This window comes from Mustela nigripes, chromosome 5 (genome assembly GCF_022355385.1).
Source record: "Mustela nigripes isolate SB6536 chromosome 5, MUSNIG.SB6536, whole genome shotgun sequence".
Lineage (NCBI taxonomy): Eukaryota > Metazoa > Chordata > Mammalia > Carnivora > Mustelidae > Mustela > Mustela nigripes.
Window position 1 is genome coordinate 1,768,064 of NC_081561.1, and position 21,386 is coordinate 1,789,449.

A 21,386-nucleotide genomic window follows, 5' to 3' on the forward strand; every position below is an offset into this window, starting at 1 on the left:
TAATCTTAATAAAAAAAGTGAAATCCCTGTACTCTGAAAACTATAAAATACTGGTGAAAGAAATTAAAGACAAAACAAAGAAATGGAAAAATATTCTCTGCTCATGGATTGGAAGAAAAAATGTTGTTAAAATGTCCATACTACTCAAAGAAATTTATACATTTAACGTAATCCTTATCAAAATACCAACAGGATTTTTCACAGAACTAGAACAAACAATCCTAAAATTTGTATGGAACCACAAAAAACTCTGAATAGCCAAAACAATCTTGAAAAAGCAAAACAAAGCTAGAGGTATCACAAGTCCAGATTTCTATACTACAAAGCTGTAGTAATCAAAACAATATGGTACTAGCACAAAAATGACCACATAAATCAATGGAATGGAACAGAGATCCCAGAAATAAATGCACAATTGTATGGTTAGTTAATCTATGAAAAAGAAGGCAAGACTATGCAATGGGAAAAAGACAGTCTTTCCAACAAACAGTGCTGGCTAAAAGGGACAGCAACATGCAAAAGAATGAAACTGGAACATTTTCTTACACCACACATAAAAAGAAATTCAAAATGGATTAAGAACCTAAATGTGAGATCTGAAATTGTAAAAATCCTAGAATAGAGTACAGGCAGTAATTTCTCTGACCTGGGCCATAGCAAAATTTTTAAAATATGTCTCTTGAAACAAGGGAAATCAAAGCAAAAATGAACTATTGGAACTACATAAAAATAAAAAGCTTCTGCACTGAGAAGGAAACTATCAATAAAAACTAAGACAGCCTACCAAATGAGAGAAGAAATTTGCAAATGATTTATATGGATAACGGATTAGTATCCAGAATATACAAAGAACTTAAACAACACCAAAAACCCCAAATAGTGCAATTAAATGGGCAGAAAACATTAACAGATATTTCTCCAAACAAGATATCCAGATGACCAAAAGACACATGAGAAGATATCAGCATCACTAATAATCAAGGAAGTGTAAATCAAAACCATAAGGAGATATCACCACACACCTGTAAACTAAAAAACACAAGAAACAATAAATGTTGGTGAGGATGTGGACAAAAAGTAACCCTTACGCACTGATGGTAGGAATGCAAACTGCTCAGCAGCCACTGTGGGAAAGAATATGGAAATTCCTTAAAAAATTAAAAATAGAACTACCAAATGATCTAGTAATCACACTACTGGATATATACCAAAGAATAGAAAAACACTAATTTGAAAGGATTTACACACCCCTATGTTTGTTGCAGCATTTTTTACAATGGTTAAATTATGGAAACAGTCCAAGGGTCCACTGATGGATGAATGGGTGAAGAAGAAGTGATATATATATGAATATTATTCAGCCAAAAAAATAATGAAATATTTTGTCATTTGCAACAGAGAGTATAATGCTATGTGAAATAACTCATTCAGAGAAAAACAAATACCATATGATTTCACTCATATGTGGAATTTAAGAAACAACAAAAGAGCAAAGGGAAAAAAAAAAAGAGAGAAACCAAGAAACTGATTCTTAACTATAGAGAACAAATTGATGGTTACTAGAAGGGAAATAGGTGGGGGACGTGGGAAATAGGTGAAGGGGATTAAGAGTACGCTTATCTTGATGAGCTTTGAGTTATATATGGAATTGTGAAATCACTATATTATATACCTGAAACTAATTTAAGTCTCTATGTTAAATATACTGTAATAAAATAAAGTAAAAATTTTTTTGGCATTTGAATTTCAGATGAGGGTCTGATGCCTAGTAGTAGTTTCACATTGAAAACTCCCTGAAAACTCTGAAGACACCACAGAAACAATCAATCCTGTTTGTAGGAAAAGGCAAAGGAAGCTGTACCTAGCCAGCAAGATGTAACACAGTGAAGAAAAAATGCTCCTTCAATTCTCATCGCCCTTACAAGTCAAATATGAGCTCTCTCATTTTCAAATTTAAATTTTTTAAATTTAAATTAAAATTTTTTAAAATTTAAAACAATTTTAAAAATTTTAAATTAAAAATTTTTTAGGTAGTAGTCTATGATGTGTCACCATGCTGGTTTTTTTCTGTGTTTTATTTTTAAATAACTGAGAAAACTTATCTTGAAAGTGTATGATATTTGTTGTATTTGTCCAAATCAAGGCTCAAATGGAAAATATATTTTAGTGACAAAAACTGCGTATGTTTAAGATGTACAACATAGGGGCGCCTGGGTGGCTCAGTCGTTAAGTGTCTGCCTTTGGCTCAGGTCATGATCCCAGGGTGCTGGGATCGAGCCCCACATGGGGCTCCCTGCTCATTGGGAAGCTTGCTTCTCCCTCTCCCACTCCCCCTGCTTGTGTTCCCTCTCTGGTTGTCTCTTTCTGTTAAATAAATAAATAAAATCTTTAAAAAAAAAAAAAGATGTACAACATAATGATTTGACACCCATATACATTGTGAGATGATTACTATAGTCAAGCTATTTAACGTATCCCTCTCATCATATGGTTATCTTTTTTGTGTGTGGTGAGAGAAGCTGAAATCAACCCTCTTAACAGATTTCTAATATTCAATGCAGTATTATTAACTAGTCATTGTGCCGTGCAGTAGATCTCTACTACTACATATTTATCCTACAAAACTTGAATTTTGTACTTTTTGATCAACATCTTCTAATTTCCCCCACCTCCCCATCCCTGGTAACCACTGTTCTAGTCTCTGCTTCTATGAGTTTGACTATTTTAGATTTCACATGTAAGTGGGATCATGGAGTAGTTGTCTTTCTGTGTCTGTCTTATTTCATTTACCATAATGTCCTCCAGCTTCACCCATTTTGTCAAAAATGGTAGGATTTCCTTTTATTTTAAGTTAGGTAATATTTTTTTACCTGTATATATATATGTATTTATATTATATATAGCTATATATATATAATGGAGTATTACTATATATAAGGAAATATATATAATGGAATATTATGTAATTTATTATATGAATTTATTTTATTAAAATAAACATTTTATTAAATATTTAATAAGTAAATATTCATTTATTGTATAAATATAATTAATATATGTAACACATCACAGTTTCTTTATCCATTCATCTGTTAGTAGACACCTAGGTTGTTTCTACATCTTAGCTATTGTGAATAATGCTGCCAATAAACACCGGACCACAGTTCTCTCTTCAAGGTACTGATTTCATCTCCTTTGGATATATACCCAGAAGTATATATCATTGCTGGATCATAAGATAGCCAACCATATCTTAAATTTTTTGAAAAGCTTCCATCACACTCTTTTCTAGAATAGGTGCCCCAATTCTGTCTTGGCATTCATTCAACAAAGATTGCTGAGTTCCTGGGGCACCTAGGTGTCTCAGTCAGTTACGTGGCTCAGGTCATGATCCCAGGGTCCTGGGATTGAGCCGTATGTCGGGCTCCCTGCTCAGCAAGGAGCCTGCTTCTTCCTCTCCCTCTGCCTGCTGCTCGCACTACTTGTGCTTTCTCTATGTCAAATAAAGAAATACAAATCTTGGGGAAAAAAAAAAAAAAGGTTGTTGAATTCCTACCATTCCTACCATTGCAAGCTACTAGAGATACAAATGTGAGCAAAAAACACCGACTTTGCTCCTGCCATTAGGAACAAGAACATGGAAGATTTGCTCCATAAACTAAATCTGCCCCAGAATAATTTTCTTCTTAAATTGGAAGACATGTCCCACCTGGAAATGTAGTGTGCTGTAAAGATCTGGTCTTCCAGGACCTCAGATATGAAGTTTCCAGGTGGACAGGGAAAAATTATCTGAGTCACTGAGGGATAACTTAATGTCTTTGAATTACTTAAACATTTCTCATATTCTACCTGGGTTTGTGTCCAGTCCCTCACTCCATGACTTCTTAGACCAGGGAAATGAGTATAGGTTGGAAAGAACCTTATCATTTCTGCCACTCCAAAGGGCTGCAATTGTGAAGCATCAGGGCTCCCTTCAGGATCGTCAATCCTTCCTCTTTTGGGGATCGTTCCCACCAACATACAAACATGCTGTCATTTCTCTTTTTAAAAAAAAAAATTTTTTTTTCCTCATCACGTCACAATTCTATGCTCATCTCTGCAAAATTCTCAGCTGAGCTGTTTATGATCTCTGTCCCCACTTCCTCTTTTGAAGTCCTCCACCACCCCCTGGGACAGCTCCTGTGAAGTCCCCCTGCCTTCCCAGTTCTCAGCAACTTCCCCTTCTCAGCAGCACCTGACACAACCAACACCCACTCCCTCCTGAAACCCTTTCCTCCCTGGCTTCCAGGACTCAGCCCTCTTTCTTGGTCTTTCACTTCGCTGACTTCTCCTCCAGGACCTTCTTTGCTTTTCATCCTCCTAACTGAGTGTTGGAGTGAAGAATACCAGGGAGAAGGTGTTTTTCTATCTTATTCAGAACTATGTCTTTAAATACAACCTACATGCTCATAACACCCGAACTTGTACCTCTTGCCCAGATAACCTCTCCTAACCACAAGCTCCCTCCATGCACCTCTATGCATCTTATAGACAACCCATAGTATAGTTTGCCCAAAACTAAACTTCTGGTTTCCCCCACAACCCTACTCAGAGTACAGCAACTCTGCATTCCCATTTGCCCAGACCAAATGCCTTGGAGTTTACCTCAACTGTTCTTTCTTTCATGTGCCACATCTAATCCAACAGAAAATTCTTTTGATTTTACCTTCAAAATAGATCCAAATCCAACCACTTTTCACTACACTTTTCATGCTGACTCAGTGATCTCTCACCTGGATTATCACCAAGACCCTCCTCTTGGTCACCCAGTTTCTTACCATTCTATTCTCCATTTGGCAGCCAGAGCCTATCATCTCCCTGCTGCATCCCTCAAATGGCTCCCTCTTTCACCCAGGAAAATCCAGGGTCCTTGCTTTACCCATGAGGTCTTGACATGAGATGCCCCCCAAACACCCCCTTTGTTATCCCTACATCACCTCTTTGACCTTATTCCCCTCTATTTCCCCTCCCCCAACTGCTCCCCCAGCCACAACTGCTGCCCTGCTATTCCTCTGGCACATCCTGCCCCAGGGAGTGCTGACTCACTCACTACTGCTTCCAGGCTTTTCCCTCTGTTCTTCCTCCTCTTCTCTGCTTGACCCTCTCTCACACAGCAAGAATTGTGTGCCATGTTTTGACCTTAGTGGCCTTCTCTCCTGTCAATACATTATGCTCCCTCAAGGCAGAGACTTTGGTTTGTCTTAGTGCTGTGTCCCCAGTACCTGGATGGAGCCTAGCTTGTGGTGGAGAATCAATCATATCTGCTGATAAAATAATGGGCACACTGTGACTTTTAGGGCCAAGTTATGGGTTTGAGCCTCAAATTTGACCTTTATGTCAATAATTTCTATGATACAACACCAAAAGCATGGTCCATAAAAGAGCAAATTAATAAATTAGATTTCACCAAAATTAAAAACTTTCCCTCTCTTAAAAAAAAAAAAAATAAAGAACTGCCATGAGAATGAAAAAGCAAGCTTCAAGCCAGGAGAAAATACTTGCAAGTTATCTATCTGATAAAGAGCTTATATCCAGTATATATAAACAATTCTCAAACTCAATAATAATAAACAACCCATTTTTTTAAATGGAAAAATATTTAAGCAGAAATTTCACCAAAGAAGATGTAAGAATGGCAAATATGTATTGAAAAGATGTTCAACAACATTTTTCATTAGAGAAATGTAAACTTAAAACCACAGTACAGTAGCAACTCACCCCTATTTGCTAAATAGACTGGTCACATACAAAATGGAAACGTGGAGACACTAGAACATTCATGCACTACAAACAGGGATGAAAAATAGTGCAATCACTTTGGAAAAGAATTCTTAAATATGCAAACAGATCCCTATCATATGACCCAGATGTTCCACTCCTAGCTTTTTATCCAAAAGAAATGAAAGCATATATCCACACAAAGACTTATATGTGAATGTTCCTAACAGCTTAGAAGAGCCCCAAACTGCAAAAGGAATGTGAATGTCCATCAGTGGGTAGATGGATAAACAAACCATCACTTGTTCATCTAGTAGGATACTACTTGGAAAATAAAAAGGAATGTAGTACTGCTACTTTCTACAACATAGGTAAATCTCCAAATAATTACAATGAGTGAAAAAAAGCCAGACAAAAATAAAAAGAGTACATACTATTTGTTTCCATTACTATGAAATTTTTAAAAAATGCAAACTAATCCACAATGAAAGAAAGCGGATCAGTAGTTCCCTGATATTGGGAGGAGAGTCAAGGCTGGAAAGGAAGATTTATAGAGATCACAAGGAACCTGGGGAATACTCTTTTGTCACCTAGATTGTGGTGGCTGTTTCACTGGTATATGCATGGGTCAGAAACACTCAGCTGGACACTTTAAACATAGGCAGTTTATTGTATGTTGACTATACTTGAATAAAGCTGTTAAAAATAAAATGTAATAATAAATTAATAAAATGTGGGTGAAAAAATAAGAAAGTTTTAAAATGTGTATCATATTGTCCTATATTCTAGCAACTGTAGCTCAAAAATTTGACTCTAAGTGTTCTAGGAGTGAAAGCAAAGAAGAAAACATGAAGCAAAAGAAAAGAAGATAAAACATGCTAATTGCTTTAAAGTACCGAGTTCTAACATTTCTGAGGTTCTAAGAAAGCCTTCAGAGAATTTCCCTACAGGTCCTTGGGGAGAGCTCTATCATATTACGAGCAACAGCCTTGGTAACACTAACATTCACCTCCCATGCTCCTCTTTCTTACATCACTGCTCAGAGACATCAGAATGTGGGAACACAGTGCAGTCCAGCATCCACACATCTTTGGGAGGTCTAAGTGATGTAGCACAGGGTGCCCTTCAGATTGTCAAGCTCCATCAAGGGTGACAAGTTAGTGGAAGAAGGGATGTGCAATGGTGGCATGGCAGGGAACCACAGGAACTGCCATCCTGTAAGTGGCAGCACGTCAACAAACTTAAGGTAAAATGTTTCACGACAGTTATTTATAAAAGCATTTGATGATCTCTGAAGAAGTCTCATGAAGGCTAGACTGAGAGATTCATGCAGAAGGAATCTAAGCGTGCTGTTCCTCCGAGAGCCAGCTCCCAGCAGTGAAGCAGGCCTGCCCACTTGGATGTGCCCCAGGGCACAACCACCTTCCCTCCATCTCTGTTCACAGAGGCAATTCTTAACAAATGGCAACTTCAGCAACCAAGCCTTTGAGAAGTGAGCAGCAGAGTTCAAGGTTCTAACTAACCTCTGGTGAGAATCTGAAGTTAACAGAATTTATTAAGGCTTTGGGGATGAAAATCCCTGCTCTATTCCAGTCCTTTGGAGGTAGATTTATGCCGTGCACAGCTCTCTGTAATCTCTCTTTATTTTATTTTATTTTATTTTATTTTATTTTTTGTATTATGTTGTGTTAGTCACCATACAGTATGTCATTAGTTTTTGATGTACTTTTCCAAGATTCATAGTTTACGCATAAGACCCAGTGTTTCATGCAATACGTGCTCTCCTTAATACTCATCACCGGGCCAACCCATCCCCCCCACTCCCGTCCCCTCTAAAATCCTCAGTTTGTTTTTCAGAGTCCACAGTCTTTCATGGTTCATCTCCCCCCCACTATCCCCCCACCTTTAATTTTTCCCTTTCTTCTCCTAATGTCCTCCATGCTATTCCTTATATTCCACAAGTAAGTGAAGCCATACGATAATTGACTTTCTCTGCTTGACTTGTTTCATTCAGCATAATCTCCTCCAGTCCCATCCATGTCGATGCAAAAGTCGAGTATTCATCCTTTTTTTTTTTTTTAAGATTTTATTTATTTATTTATTTGACAGACAGAGATCACAAGTAGGCAGAGGCAGGCAGAGAGAGAGGAAGGGAAGCAGGCTCCCCACTGAGCAGAAAGTCCGATGCGGGGCTCGATCCCCGGACCCTGGGATCATGACCTGAGCGGAAGGCAGGGGCTTTAACCCACTGAACCACCCAGGCGCCCCGAGTATTCATCCTTTCTGATGGCTGAGTACTATTCCATTGTATATATGGACCACATCTTCTTTATCCATTGTCTGTTGAAGGGCATCTCTGCTCTTTCCAGTTTGGCTACTGTGGACATTGATGCTATGAGCATTGGGGTACAGATGGCCCTTCTTTTCAGTACATCTATATCTTTGGGGTAAATGCCCAGTAGTGCAATTGCAGGGTCATAGGGTAGCTCTATTTTTAATTTCTTAAGGATATTCCACACTGTTTTCCAAAGTGGCTGCAAAAAAAAAGTGCAAAGAAGAGGCACCTGGGGTTTCAGCCAGTCCATTAAGTGCCCAACTGTTAATCCAACTGTTGATTTCAGCTTCGGTCATGATCTCAGGGTTATGAGCTCAAGTCCCATGTGGGTCTTCTCCGTGATCAGCATGAAGTCTGCTTGCCCCTCTTCCGCTGCTCCTCACTCCACTTGTACTCTCACTGTCTCTCTCTCTCTCTCAAACAAATAAATACATCTTTAAAAAAGTACAAAGAAGTGAATAAAATCTCACATCTCAGATGTGACTTCTGTTAACATTTTAATGAATATCCTTCCAGTTGCCTCTTTTATGACCCAAGGGTGAAAGAACCATTTGAGCTGAAAGGAAAAACGGGGAGGTTTTCCTCAAATAATTTTGAGAGCTGTCTGTATGTTACATTCTTCACCTGAAGGTCACAAAAAACACTAGCATTTTAAAGGCTCACAAAACTGCATTAAAAATATTGGACATTATAAACAATGTTGCAACAAGTAACATGAAGTTATATGTTTCTTTTTTTTTTTTTTTTTCAATTCAATAGTGTTAGTATTTTTTCAATTCAATAGTGTTAGTATTTTCCTAGGGGAAACAAGGTATTCATATTGCCTACCCAAAGGCTACAGGAATTTACACTCCCACAAATTGTTCATGAGAGCCCCATTTTCTAAACAGTACTGCTAATAGATTTTCTAAACCATTTTGGTATTCATTAATCTGATACATGGACAAAAGTAATTATTTTTATTTCTTTCTTTGATCATTAAGGGGGTTGAACACCTTTTCTTATGTTCATCAGTTAATTTGTAAATTGCTTGTTCATGTTCTTCCAAATTTTTATTTGGGTTTCTTTTATTTTATTTTTCCTTTTTTGAGTTCTTCAATAAAAAATAATCTGTTAATATGTGGGTTGCAAATATTTTTACTGATTTGGTTTTAAATATGCTTGTTTTATTTCATTTTTTAAATTTATGTAGTTTTAAATTTGTATACCATCACATAGACAAGTTGGGGGAACTTCTGACATGACTAGTTGAAAGATCGCCACCAGCCAAGATTGTAAAAATATTCACCCATGTTTTCTTGTAACACTTAATAATTTCTACATTCACAGTTAAACTCTCAGTCCATCTAGACTTTATTCTAATGTGAGGACTAAGGAAAGGATCTGCCCTAATTTTCTCTAAATCACTAGCCTGTTACCACTTCCCAAATATTAGATAATTATTTACTCATAGATGATGTAATGTCTTTTTATTTTTATTTAAATGTATTTGACTTATATTGTATAAGTTTAATGTATACATGTTAATTTAACACATTTATATATTGTAACATGATTGCCAATATAGTGAGAGTTAGCACCTCACATCACCCTCAGATTGTGTCTTTTTTATAGTTGGAATTATATATATATATATATATATATACACATATATACACACACACATATATATAAACAATTTTATAGTTGGAATATAGTTAAGATCTAGTCATTTAGCAAAAAAAAATTAGTCTTTTGGCAAGTATGATGATTATAATATAATATTGTTGTTTATATTCCCCACACTATACACTATCTTTTTAAATTTATTTTATATATATGGGACGCCTGGGCAGCTCAGTTGGTTAAGCATTTGCCTTTGGCTCCAGGTTATGATCTCAGGGTCCTGGGATGGAGTTCGATGTTGGACTGCATGCTCAGCAGGGAGCCTGCTTCTCCCTCACCTTCTGCTGTTCCCCCTGCTTGGGTGCGCTCTCTCTCTCTTTCTTTCTCTCTGACAAATAAATGAATAAAATCTAAATTTATTTTATATTTTACATTCAGTAGCATTCACTTTTGGTGTGTAGTTGCATGAGTTTTGATGAATGTATAGAGTTACATGATCACTCTCACAAATAAGATATAAAACAGTCCTAACACCCAGCAAAATTCCCTCTCACTTTATATTGAAACCTCACCTCATCTCTAACCTTTGGTGACACACCAATCTTTTCTCAATCCCTATAACTTTGCTTTTTTCCAGAGCCATATAAAAGGGATTTTATGAAGTTTGCAGCCTCTGAGTATGGCTTCTTTTATTTAGGGTAATGCATTGGAGTTCCATGTATTTGTCGCGTGCTTATCAAGAGTTCATTGCTTTTTATTATGAAGTGTACCTGTAGTACCACAGTTTGTTTATCCATTTCTAGTTGAAGGATATTTGGGGTGATTTGCATTTTTTTGTGACTATGAATAAAGTTATTGCTATGGACTGAATGCTCTTGCCCACCCCACCCCCCATTTATATGTTAAAATCCTAACTCTCAATGTGATGGTATTAGGAGATGGGGTCTTTGATAAATGATTTAGTCATGAATGGGATTAGTGCCTTATAAAAGAGACCCAGAGAATTTTCTCACTGCTTCTATCCTGTGAGGACACAGGGAGAAGATGACTGTTTGTAACAAAGTGGGCCCTCAGTAGACAGTGAACCTGCCAGCACTTTGATCTTGGACTCCTGAGGCTCCAGAACAGTGAGAAGTATCTGTTGTGCCAGTCCGCCAGTTCAGAGTATTCTGTTATATTAGCCCAGGTGGACTAAGACAGTTGTTATGAACCTTTGCCCACAGGTTCTTGTGAAAATAGACATGTTCATTTCTCTTAGGTAAATACCAGTAATGGGATTGCTAGATCACATGGCTAATGCTCCTTAACTTTATAAGAGACTGTCTTCCTGTTTTCCAAAGTAGCTACCATGCCATTTTGCCTTCACCAACAATGTAGGAGAGTCCTAGTTGCTCTTCACGCTCATCAGCACTTGGGCTTTTCAGTTTTATTGTTTAATCCATTTCAATAGGGATTATCTATATCTATAATGCTATCTGGAATAGAATATCTATAATTGTAATCTTGTGATTTTAATTTGTATTTTTCTAATGTTAATGATATTGAACATCTTTTTCATGTGTTTGCCATTTGTATATCTTCTTTGGTGAAATACGTTTTTGAATCTTGTGCTAAGTTTTTTATTAGGCTGTTTATTTTTATTTTTGAGTTGGCATGGTAACTTTCTTATGCACTGTTTTTTCATATCTATGCAAGTCTATTTCTGGATCCTCTTATTCCAGACCATTAATCTACCTGTCTCTTCCTGGAGCAACACTACACTTTTTATTACTGTAACTGTTTTATTACTGTAATAATTTATTTCATTCATATACGACAAGTCCTGCTTTATTTTTTTTTCAAAATATTCTCAGCTATTTTCAAATATTTATTACCAGATTAACTTTAGAATAATTTTGTCCAAGTTCTCCCTAAATTCTGTTGAGATGTTTACCTGAAGTGATATTGAAAAAAATAAAATAATTTAGGAAAAATAACCCTTTATAGTACTATCTTCCAATCCAAGAAAAGACAGATCTTTTCCTTTATTAAAATCTTTATTTGTGTCTGATGGGTCAATTTTTTCCAGGTATTTGTATTTAGTCTGCTTTCATATTCATCATGCACAGTCAGGAATAAAATCAGAAATGAAAACAGGACACAGGACACTTTTTGGCAGAGCTCTGGTTCAGTCCCAAACCGGACAGGCTTGAGTCTGGACCATGACAATGATGTTTTTTACATCTGTCCTATTTTTGCTATTTGTACAACTTAGAGCATTAAATTTGAGGCTTAGAAAAGCAAATAGCCCCAGTTACAGTTAAGACGCCACCTCTTTATGCAGCCCATAACTCTTTTCAGTGAATGAAAACTCAGTTCTTTTTTAACCCAAGGGAGAGCTGACCTTTTACTGAGACATTCCAGAAGGAATCTGCATTGCCACTGTGGATTGCAGCAACTCATATGTAGCCAAACATTGTGACATTAAAAAGGACACTTTCCTACTTTTTAGTATAAACATAATCCCATGTGAACACTTTTTTATTTTCTTTTGAAAAAAGCTATTTACCTGATGTACAGAAGAATTCTTGTAGGGGTGCTTGGGAGGCTCAGTTGCTTAAGCATCCAACTCTTGATTTCAGCTCAGGTCATGATCTCAGGGATGTGAGATCGAACCTCATGTCAGTTTCCACACTGGACATGGAGCCTACTTAAGTTTCTGTCTCTCCCTCTCACACTGTCCTCACCCTCACTCTGTAAAATAAACAAATCTTAAAAAAAAAAAAAAAAAGATTCTGGGGGGCCTGGGTGGCTCAATCGGTTAAACATCTGCCTTCGGCTCAGGTCCTGGGATCAAGCCCCACATTGGACTTTCTGCTTAACGGGGAGCCTATTTCTCCCTCTCCCTCTGCCTGCTGCTCTTCCTACTTGTTCTCTCTTTCGAACAAATTTTTAAAATCTTAAAAAAAAAAAATTGTACCTCTCCCTCTCCCTATCTCTCTGCCCTTCCCCTATTCAAGAAAAAAAAATTTCTTATAAATAAGAATGCAAAACATTGGGGGCCAGCCAAGGTACCTGAACTCTCCCTCTTATTAATCAGCTGATCAAAGTAGTCAATTCAATTACTAGCTTCCTCTTGCTGACATTCTACATCTAGTCTTTGCTTCATTTTCAAGATCAGTTTCTATCATCAGTAATTTTGAAAAAAGAAAATCGCTGTTTTATATCTGACTTCAAGTTTCTTTCTCTTATTATGTTCATTTAGCCATCATTAGTTTTTTATGTAGTGTTCAATGATTCATTAGTTTGTATAACACCCAATTTTTATCACCACACACCCTCCTTAATACCCATCACCTGGTTACATCATCCCTTGACCCTCTCGCCTCTGAAAACCCGTTTGTTTCCCAGAATCCAGAGTCTCTCATGGTTTGTCTCCCTTTCTGATTTCCTCCCTTTCCCTATGATCTTCCATGCTATTCCTTATGCTTCACAGATGAGTGAAACCATACGATAATTCTTTTTCTCTGCTTGACTTATTTCACTTAGCATAATCCCCTCCAGTTCTATCCATGTCGATGAGAATGGTGGTATTCATCCTTTCTGATAGCTGAGTAATATTCCATTGTATATATGAACCACATCTTCTTTATCCATTAGTCTGTTGAAGGGCATCTCAGCTCCTTCCACAGTTTGACTATTATGGACATTGCTTCTATGAACAGTGGGGTGCATGTGCCCCTTCTTTTCACTGCATCTGTATTTTTGGGACAAATACCTAGTAGTGCAGTTGTTGGGTTATAAAGTAGCTGACTACAAGTTTCTTAATAAACTTGTAATAATATGAGTATTCCCAGTTTCTATAAACAAGTTTGGTCCAAAAAAATTTTGCTTCCTGGAGTTTTCCCATTTTATAGAATTCAAATAAACACTTTAACTATGATAAAGGCTTAGCTTTCTACAAGACATCCCAAATTGCAATAATTTCAATGAGAAAGAAACTTGCTTATTTCTCTCTTATGCAAAAGTATGATCTGGTGTGAATAATCATCCTCATGAAATTGTCAGGGGTCCAGGCTCCTGCCTTAATGCCCTGCCATGGTTCAGGTATACCTGTTATGCGCATGGTCCAGTGACACAGTGACATTCCACAATAACATTCTTTTTTTTTAAAGACTTTATTTATTTATTTGACAGTCAGTAGGCAGAGAGGCAGGCAGAGAGAGAGGAAGGGAAGCAGGTTCCCTGCTGAGCAGGGAGCTTGATGCTGAGCAGGGAGCCTGATGCGGGGCTCAATCCCAGGACCCTGGGATCATGACCTGAGCCGAAGGCAGATGCTTAACCCACTGAGCCACCAGGCGCCCCTCACAATAACATTCTTCCCATTAGACAAACAGGTAAGGGCAAAAGGAGGTGTGTCCTTTTCCTTTAATGACATAAATTTGGAGATTGCACATGCAACTTCCATGCATATCCGTTTGGCCAGTGTACTAGTTATTTTTGTTACATTAATAAATTGCCACCAAAATGTAGTGTTTTAAAACAACAAACATTTATCTCATAGTACATTTCATGGTATCTATGGGTCAGGAATATTGATATGGCTTCACTGGGTGTCTCTAGCTCAAGCGTTCTTGTGAAGTTAAGCTGTCAGCACGGGCTATGGTCTCAACTAAAGCTTTGACTGGGGGAAAACCCTCTTCCCAGATCACTCACATGGATGTGGACAGGACTCAGTTCCTTGTGGGCTGTTGGATATAAGTCCCCACTTCCTTCCTACATTGACCTCTCCAGAGAGCAGCTCACAGTATGGCTGCTGACTTCCCTCAGAACAAGTAAGTGAGGGAACAAAAGAGGGCACCCAGGATGGAAGACACAGTCATTTTAGAACCTAACCTTGGAAGTTAGAGTTCCCTTCTATTCTAACACAAACAGAGTGCAAATAGGGATAGCCCAGTTTTCCCTAACCAGTTTGCTTTTTGCTCAATAAAACAATGAAGACTAAGAAAGATAGAAACCTTAGTTATCTAGGACACAGCAGACCACACAGCCAGGACTCAGTTATTCAGTCATATCCTAGCTATGAGGAAAGTCAAGAAATGTTATTTCTGTTTAATGCACCTGTATGCCCAGCTAATCTGAGAAAAGGAAAAGATACTGAGGAACAAGTAGCAGCCTCTGCCCCCATAAGCCTTAAGAGATATTTTACAGGGCTTCTTGAGCTTCAGTCAGAATGGGCAAGGTTAGGCAGGAACATAAGAACCTCAAAACCTCTGCAACTAACTAAACTAAAGGTGAGCTCTTACAAAGCCACTGCAGGCTAGGACATGTCCTCAGACAACAGCCTCTCTGGGGGCAACTCCTATTATAGGTTGTTTCACTTACTTCCACATGTGTTTTATCGTCCCATGACCAGGGAAAGAGAGAGCAGGACAAGCAGGCACTGGCCCCTAAGCTTCCACTCGGAGTGCCCAGTCTGAGCATCTCTGTTCAGATTTCACTGGCCAGCCTAAGTCATGTGGCCACACCCAACCAGTCCTAGAGAGGCAGAGGGATAGTTTGGTGCCTGCTGTTGGCTACAGATCTGGGCTTCCATCCCAGCCTGCCACTCTGTGCCAGTGGGATCCCAGGTTTGGATGACAGACCATTAACTCATTTACAGCCAAGAACAGTTTTCAGTTTTAGCTCTAAATGAACTTATGAACTTGGAACTCATTCCAACAGCAAGGAACTAAAAGGACCACATATAAATTATATTGTTTACTTGTCAACATAGACCACCCACCTCTTAATTGCTTGGGTGCTTTGGTGACTTATTAAGTAACTTAGAAAACATTCTACACAATACATTTAACATGAAAAGTTGGAACAGTAGAAGCCAACATAAACATGAAATTTCTGTATTTTCTACAACAGCTGTTGTTTATGAGAATGGGACCCATAGTTTTTCTAAATGAGAATCATTCACACAAGTTTTCTGGTCCCAGATCATGTATCTTTCTTGTGGCATTATGTGGCTTTGGCATAGCTTCCTCCCACTCCTAGGATCATATGGTAATTAATGAGGTATTTGAGTTACTTTACATCACCTTTTCCAGACTACCCCAGAGTGCTCTTTGGCTGAAGAGAACAATACCTGAACATTGATACTTCTTCTACTCTTTTTCTAGATGTGACCATCTGTCTCCCTTCATCCACTATGATTGCTTCTCCATTTGGGGATGGTAATTCTAGCTGTTGTAATAAATAAATCTCAAAATCTCCATAGCTTCATATAATACTAGTTCATTTCTTATTTACTTAAAATCTCAAATGAATATTCCTGCTTGTCACCAATAGTAGGTTCCAACCCACAGAGGTATTTGGAGACCAGACTAAGAGAGAGCCCACCATCTTCAACAATGCTTCCAAGTTTGACATAGGTACCCACATCCCACCCAGCAAAGATAGAAGGAAAGAAATCAGAGAAAACACATCCCCTCTGTTTTGGTATTCTAGGGCTGTCACAACTAAATACCACAGGCTGGGTGGCTTAAACAACCATTTTTTTCTAATAGCTCTGGAGGATGGAAGTCCAAGATCAAGGCATTGGCAGGGTTGGGTTCTTCTGAGGCAGCCATCTTCTCCCTGTACCTTCACATGGTCTTTTCTCTGTGTGTCTGTGTCCTACTTTATCCCTCTCATAAGGACAGCAGTTATTTTGGATTAAAGCCTACCCTCTCACCTCATTTAACCTTAATTACCTCTCAAAAGATTTACCTCTAACAGTTATATTCTGAGGTACTGGGCATTAGGACTTCAACAGAAGAATTTTGGAGAGAGACAGTTCAGTTCATAACATATTATGAATCACATTAGACTAATAAATGGTCTTCGTCAAAGTAACTGACCAAAGCCAATCACAGAGCCCCACCTGAAGGAAGGGCAGTTGAGAAGTGCACTCTGTGCTTGGCAGCACTCGCCAGCAACAACTCCCCACGATGGCTTGGGAAGCATGAGTCATAGGTGGACATCTAGCCAGCTCTGCCACACCAGGAATGCTTTCCTGTGGGTCTCTTTCTCCTAACTGCCCCAAATGTCATATTCAGATTGTTCAGCACAGGGAACCAAACCCTCCAGAGGATTCTCATAGAATGTTAAAGTAAGTCAGCTCACTGTACGCACTTCCTTTTTGTTTTTATTTTTTTTTTTAAAGATTTTATTTGACAGTGATCACAAGGAGGCAGAGAGAGAAGGAAGCAGGCTCCCCACTGAGCAGAGAGCCTGACGCAGGGCTTGATCCCAGGACCCCAGGATCATGACCTGAGCCGAAGGCAGAGGCTTTAACCCACTGAGCCACCTAGGCACCCCTCACTGCAGGCATTTTTATACTTATGTCATGTGATGACGAAGACAGTTTTTTGCATTGCATACTTAATGCAGATTAGACTTTTTAAATGTTCAGTTACACATTGAGATAGTATTTACTGTCTTTGCTGCCATCATCCAACAAAAAGCAAATGGTGTAGCTAAAAGAGAGAGAGCTAGGAGAGCTAGGGCTACTGAAAAAGACCATCCATAATCCACAGCCAGTGCAAGATCATTCCAAATGCGTGTCATAATCCTCATCCTTATATTCCAACCTCTCAGAAATGTCATCCCTCATAGAATTCTGACTTTCCAGATGTCTATACAACACTAGCTGATGCCAGGATCCATCTTGATGAATCACAGTTTAAATACCAGTTGATAGGGTTCAGATAGCCACAAGCTCCTATTCAAGCTAACAGTTAATAAATGGAGACTTTCAAAGTTATACAATATATTCAAATGCATATACTGTATTTGTAAATGTAACAAAGCAAGCAGAGATTTCATCTCACTATATGAACATTTTCCTTATTTTAGATCATTACATTTCTACCCCAGGATTCCTTCAAATGCTGTAAATGTTGTGTCCTTTTGGACTATAACACTCCAACCATCCATATTATATCCTGAGCCATCACTGTTGTTTTGGGATTTTTTCGGTGGGAGGGAGGGTTGCTCTCTCCTTAAATGTCTTCAAGTTTGTCAGGCTCTAAGTTTCCCAAGTAAAATTCACTTTTACTTCTCTGATCCCAAATATTTCTATCATTGAATTCTAATAAAATTGTTGCATTCCCAAAAAATCTGTAACAGTAATTCTGAAAAGAAACTGTGGGACCCTAGGAAAATTTGTATTTTTCACAAAGCAGACCCTTGAGGGAAGGGTAGAGGGTTCATCAAAATCTTGGGTGGGAGGGGAGAAAAGACAACATATACAATTTGAAAGTGCTTTTAATTGAGAAGGGACACCCAAGAGCAACCAACATAAAAGCATGTTCCTTGGTTCATCTGTCTCCTTTCCACATGAAGAAATAGGGAATGACTTCGCAAGAGCCCTTCTTCCTCTGGGGAGGGAGCAGTATTTCCCTCAATGTAGAGTGGTCTTCCCTGCCTCGCCCTATTAATGCACAATGGACTCATGAATAAATGGCCATGGGGGCAGGGATGGAAGTTATGCATGGACTCAGCAACATGAACTTGTATTCATCAGGGCTGATCTGGCTCTGGCCCCTGCTGAGCACCCAGTCTTCCAGCAACAGAGACTAACACTGAGTCTGGGTATGGATTACCTGGGGTAATCTGCTAACTGCCTGCTGTTAGGTTAATTACATTAGACTGCTTCTTTCATGGAAGGGGCAACATTTATTGGAATAAACACTCACTCTGATATAGATTTGCCTTCCTTGCATGAAATGCATCTGTCTAAATATCTTATCTATAGTCATGGTATTCCACATAATATTGTTTCTGATCAAAGAATTCTCTTCACAGCTAATGAAGAGTGGCAGTGGGCCAGTCCTCATGAAATTCACTGGTTTCACCTTGTTCTCCACCATTCTGAAGCTTACTTACTAGAAGGGTAAAATGGCCCTTTGAAGATTCGATTACCATGCAAGCTGGGTACCCTGAAGGGCTGGGACCAGAGTTTCCAGAATTCTGGCTACATGTGTTCTGAATCAGTGTCTGATATATGGTGCTGTTTCTTCCGTAGACAGAATTCATGGATCCAGAAATTAAGGGGGTAGAAATTGGAGTATCTTGATTCACTATTTCATCTAGTGATCCACCAGCAAAATTTTTGTTTCCTATTCCTGTAACTTTATATCTTGCTGGTCTAGAGACCTAAATTACAGAGAGAGAAATGCTTGCACTAGGAAACACAACAATGATCCCCTTGAACTGGAAGTTAAGAATGCCACCCAGCCATGGTAAGCTTCTTATGTCTCTGATTGAACAGGAAAAGAAAGTAGTTACTATGCTGGCTGGGGTGATTGATCCTAGCTAATAAAGACTCTGATACTGGCTTCAGCCATTGGGTGAAATGTGGTGTTATTCACTGCAGGAGGCACAAGTCTAAATAGAATGGAAATAAGAATTCTCTCTTGGGGATCTGCCCTATAGAAGACTTTGATGGAGTGGGAGACGCCTCCCGGTACTACTGTCCCAATCCCCAGTGCCAGCACAAACCACGAATGTCAGGAGAAGCCACAGGACATCATGGATGTGGTAGAAGACTATGCTAAAGAAAGATATGTAGAACCGTTAGTAATACAGTCACAAGAAAAACCAGATTGAGTTTTGGTTTCATTTAGTGACTTCAACAGTATGCAAAGCTGAAGGACTTGTTTGGGTGCATGCAAGTGTTCATATAAGTAGAGCTAAAGGAAGCAGTGTTTCATAGTCCTATGTCAGCAACAGTTTAATGTCCAGGCCCTCATGGCAATGAGAGACCATGCAAGCAAGCAGATGGTTAAATTTGCTGCCAACATTAACAAAGAGAGCGTCATAGATGTAGAAGGTGTAGTGAAAAAGTGAATCAGAAAATTGGAAGCTGTACATAGCAAGACGTAGAGTTACATGTTCAAAAGATTTATGTGATCAGTTTGACTGAACCCCTCCTGCCTTTGCAGCTGAATGATGCTGTTGGACCTGAAGTGGAAGGAGAAGAGGAAGGAAGAGCTACAGTTAACCAGGATAGAGTCCTTGATCTTAGGACTTATCAACTAGTTAAGCAGTCTTCCCTTTCCAGTCTGGCATCTGCCATTTTTTTTTTAAGATTTTCTTTTTTTAAAGATTTATTTTATTTATTTATTTGACGCAAAGAGAGAGTCACAAGTAGGCAGAGAGGCAGACAGAGAGAAGCAGGGAAGCAGACTTCCTGCTGAGCAGAGAGCCCAATGGGCTCTCAATCCCAGGACCCTGAGATCATGATCTGAGCCGAAGGCAGAGGCCCACTGAGCCATCCAGGCACCCCTGGCATCTGCCATTTTTTCTGAGAAATTTAATTAACAAAGGTTTTAGGGAGACCCAAACTCCTAAAATTATCTCAGTTGACAGTGAAGGAGAAGTCAACGTATTTACTGGGTCATATTTTAAAAATATTGCATAGTTGGCCAGTCCCAACTGCTGTACAAGCAAATGTGTATTTGTGCTTATTTTGAGAAGGTTTTCTGTATTGGACCAGTATTCAGAGCTGTAGACTCAAAAAGCCATGGACATTTAATTTGTTGGTATGGAGATTGAAATGGCTTTTTTTTTTAAGATGTTATTTATTTATTTGACAGACAGAGATCACAGGTAGGCAGAGAGGCAGGCAGAGAGAGAGGAAGGGAAGCAGACTCCCTGCAGAGCAGAGACCCCCAATGCAGGGCTTGATCCCAGGACTCTGGGATGAGGGCCTGAGCCAAAGGCAGAGGATTTACCCCACTGAGCCACCCAGGAGCCCTATTGAAATGGCTTTTAATTACCGTTACCATGACATTGTGGAAGAAATTGTTGAGACCTTAATACAAACATTCAAAGGACTCCCAGAAAGGTTGAAAACTAAAATTCAGTGAATAAACAATTTCTGTGTGAGCCATTCAAACTTTTGGAGCCAACTTTAAGACTTGAGTATTGTGAAGTGTAGGCTATGCTTAAGGAAGCTGTAATTGAAATGGGAGATGAAGATCTGAGTACACCCAATGGAAAACTGTTGTGTCATTTGGTGAAAGAAAAGCATGATACAGACTTTTATATTCTTGATAAATATCCATTGGTTATAAGACCTTTCTATACCATGCCCGACCCAAGAAATCTTAAAACAGTCCAACTCTTACAGTATATTAATGAGAGAAAAAGAAATACTATCAGGAACTCAAAGAACACATGATCCTCATCTGTTAACAAAGTGAGCCTTACCTCATGGAATTGACTTGGAGAAAATTAAGGCATACATTGATTCCTTCTGCTTTGGAACGCCTTCTCATGCCAGTGGAGGTCTTGGGTTGGAATGAGTGATGATGCTTTTTTTGGGATAGCACAATGTTCATGAGACCTCAGTGTTCCCTGGTCATCCCAAACAACTCACTCCTTAAAGAAAGCCATGCTTTTTAAATTATTTCCAGTAACTTGCTATTGATCAAGCTATCCCTTAGCTACTTAAAATATGCAGTGGAGTAAATATCCTATCTAAAGTGCCACAATTACTTGGATTAATTCACTGTAGGTTACTTTAAAAGAGCAGATTTTTAAAATTACTAACAAAAAAAATAAAAATAAAAAATTTTAAAAAAAGAGCAGATTTTTGTAACTTTGGGCATGCTTCAGTAGGAAATTGTTGAACATTTTAATGAAAAATTCTTATGGTTATGTTAAAAATTCA

The 21,386-nt window shown here is 38.5% G+C and overlaps 1 pseudogene; it reads left to right on the forward strand.

Annotated features, from left to right (window-relative positions):
* The first annotated feature begins 19,153 nt into the window (after positions 1 to 19,153).
* LOC132018514 (aspartate--tRNA ligase, cytoplasmic-like) lies at positions 19,154 to 21,099 on the forward strand (annotated as a pseudogene).
* The last annotated feature ends 287 nt before the right edge of the window (positions 21,100 to 21,386 follow it).